The sequence below is a fragment of the Nicotiana tabacum genome, chromosome 15 (genome assembly GCF_000715075.1).
Source record: "Nicotiana tabacum cultivar K326 chromosome 15, ASM71507v2, whole genome shotgun sequence".
Classification (NCBI taxonomy): Eukaryota; Viridiplantae; Streptophyta; class Magnoliopsida; order Solanales; family Solanaceae; genus Nicotiana; species Nicotiana tabacum.
Genome location: NC_134094.1, coordinates 128753668 through 128757435, shown reverse-complemented (window position 1 = coordinate 128757435; position 3768 = coordinate 128753668).

The window sequence follows — 3768 nt, the reverse complement described above, 5'->3', positions numbered from 1 at the left end:
ACATCATAGAAGAACACAACAATTTACCTATCACGGAAATACAAAATAACCGAAGACAAGTGCAACCATAGAGAATGTCAATAAAGGCACTCCCGAGATAGCGTCTCGCAGTGTAAAAAGTAAATATGCAACAACAACAATGCCCCCAGGCCATCACAAGTCATCACAATTCAATCCCCGACATAGCCCACCTTGTCTCGCCACGTGCGCAATAATAAAGTAAATTGCCCGCCTTTTCTCGCCGCACGCGCATAATAATATTCCCACCTTGTCTCGCCACATGCGCAAACCCACATATATATATATATCCCGCCTTGTCACGCCGCACGTACATAGCCCGCCTTGTCACGCCACATGTGCATAAATCAATAGTAATAATAGCATGGCAGAAACCTCGTGCAAATACCCGAACATAACTCCCACAATATAACGTGCCAATATCACATCTCATAAACTGCACCTCAAGTGCTCAAATATTACAACATATCACAGATTGTACATCAAATGCTCAATTATTACAACTTATTACAGATTGCACATCAAGTGATCAAATATCACAACTTGCCATAAAAATCAACAATACCTTATTTTTCACAATAAGAAGCCCATGACTCGACCATTATATGCACAAAATCTTAACAAAATATTCGAAAGTGAACAACTCAATAAAATAATATTTTACATATAAATCAAGGTGGAAATCACACCAAATCATCATGTAAAAATAATTTCAACAAATAAGGATCTAGGCATGAAAAATAGAGGATTTAATAAGTGCCAATAATTTCCAATTTAATACATAAGGGCGTCTAAGGATTTTTAATCAATGAAATTTGCATATATAAACCAAGTACGTACTCGTCACCTCGCGTACATGATTTTCAATTACACAAATTGCACATAATACTCAATGTCTAAGGGGAATTTTTCCCACTCGAGGTTAGGCAAGATACTTACCTCTAACCATAAAATTATTTATTTTGTTGTGCATTTGCAATGCGAATTGGCCTCCGAAATCCTTGTATCTAGTCACAATTAATTCGATATTAACCTAAAAATTGCATGCGGGGCCCACATCTCGGAATCTGGCAAAGGTTACGAAATACGAACACCCATTCACTCACGAGTCTAACCATACTAAAATCACTAAATTCCGATACCATTTCGTCCCTCAAAACGTGATTTTTTATTTTGAAATTGTTCTTCAAAAACCACCCTTTTTCTCAACTCAAAACACAAATTAAATGATAAAAATAAAGATAGAATCATGGAAATAAATAAATTCTAGGTGAAGAACACTTACCCAATCGATTTGTTTGAAAAAAGACAAGAAATCGCTCAAAACCGAGCTCTATAAGTCAAAATGTGATAAAAATGACCTAACCCTCGATTTGGAAATCTTATATTCTGCCTAGGTGATTGTGCATCGCGAATACAGAGAAAGGATCGCATTCGCGAAGAAGAAAAATGAAAGCTACCCAGTTTTGATTCGCGAACGCTACAACACGTCCGCATAGAGGAAAAGTCTGATTGCCCAATGACTCTTCGTGAACGTGTGAAGCAGTATGCGAACGCGAAGATACAAGTGCGAACGCGAAGAAAGAAAAAAATAGACCTTCATGAACGCGAGAGCTTTATCGCGAACACGAAAAATAAATATTCCCTCCTCCAAAATTACTCTACGCGAATGCGAAGGAAGGGACGCGAACGCGATTAAGAAAAAGGAAAACCTTCGTGAACGCGAGAGGTTGAACACGAAGAAGAGTTATGAAGTGGTCAGCAGTAACACTTCACGAACGCGAGAGGTGCTTCTCGATCGCGAAGAAGAACACCAGAAGACAGAAACAGCAGTTCAAAAATAGGGAAAAAGGACCCGTAGCCCATCCGGAACACACCCGAGGTCCCCGGGACCCCGTCTAAATGCACAAACAAGTTCCATAACCTAACACAGACTCGCTCGAGGTCTCAAATCACATCAAACAATGCCAAAAATACAAATCGCACAACAAATGGAACTTATGAACTTCCAAAACTTCCAAATTGAAAAACTCGTGCCGAAACCAATCTAACCAACCCGGAATAACGTCAAATATTTGTAGGCAAGTCCCAAATAATATAACGGAGTTGTTCTAACTCTCGGAATAGCATCCCGACCCCGATATCAAAAATATTCCACTTCTGGTCCAAAACTCCAAAAGTTCGACTTTCGCCAATTCAAGACTAAATCAGCTACAGACTTCAAATTCACAGTCCGGACATGCTCCTAAGTCTAAAATCACCCAATGGAGCTAACGGAATCGACGGAACTCCATTCCGTAGTCGTCTTCACACAATTCCGACTACGGTCAAAATTCTAAGACTTAAACTTCCGTTTTAAGGACCAAGTGTACCAAATCACTCAGAATCATCTGGTAACTGAATTCAACGACGCACACAAGTCAATACACATAATACAAAGCTGCTCAAGGCCTTATTCCGCCGAAGGAGACTTAAATTGATAAAAGGAAAAGGCGGGTCATTACATCTCCGTACCGATCCGCTAGACTCTACTAAACCTGTTTGTGACTCATAATACCTATGAACCTAGAGCTCTGATACCAACTTGTCATGACCTCAAATTCTCTCCGTAGGATGTCGTGATGGCACCTAGTCTCTAAGGCTAGGTAAGTCTATCAATGCGGAATATAACTGAATATAAACTGAAATTTAATCCTTAACAGTCGAATAAATAAAAAATTATAATTTAACAATTTCAACTCCCAAAACTCGGTAGGAATATGTTACAAGCTTCTAAAAAAAAATTCCTCAATGTCTCTATATATCAGAGTCTAAAGAAAATAAAGAAGCAACATAATAAGGATAGAAGGGGACTCCGGAGTATGTGGACGCTAGCAGATATACCTCGAAATTTCCGTACATAGGTAGCTCACTGATATCTGAGCTAGTAGGAAGTACCTGGATCTGCATAAAAAGATGTGCAGAAGTGTAGTATGAGTACTCTACAGTGGTACCATGTAAGTGTCAAGCCTAACCTCGGTAGAGTAGTGACGAGATCATGTCAGGCCTTATTGGAATAATAAAAGATATGGTGAAATATTTAACAATATAATAACAATAAAAAAATAATGAAAATGAATCAAGTAAGTAGTATGTCACCATTAAATTATATAGAATAAGGGCAAATAATACCTCGTCAAAAGAAAAAAAAAATTACAACTTTAAGAAAATCAAAGGCAAATGAAAACATAAAGAAATATCAACAAGGACACTCTTGAGGTACCGCCTCGTAGTCTCAAATCATAAATAAATTAACAATATCTCATTTTCTTATATCACCGCGGGAGCCTTCACATTTAATTTTAAAGAAAATATTTTTTTCCCGAAATAGCATCTCGCGTTTTAGCCACCCTTATCAAATCACATGACTTCTAGTAGTTCCCCTACTAGCCACGCATATCAAGCCACCCTTATCTCAGCGCATGTGTTTGAACACCCACACCTTATACCACCGCATGCATATCAATATCACAATATATCACAATTTATACCTCAAGTACCCAAATATTTCAACTTGCCAAAATAAATCAACAACAAGAATATTTTCCACAATAAGGAGCTAACGGCTCAATCACAATAACTACAAACCCTCACAAAATATTCAGCAAAAATAATATTTCCACAAATTTAACATCTTGACTTAACATCAAATTTTTAAATGTAAAATACATTATTTTTAATAATATTTAATTTAAAGAAATTCAACCTTCA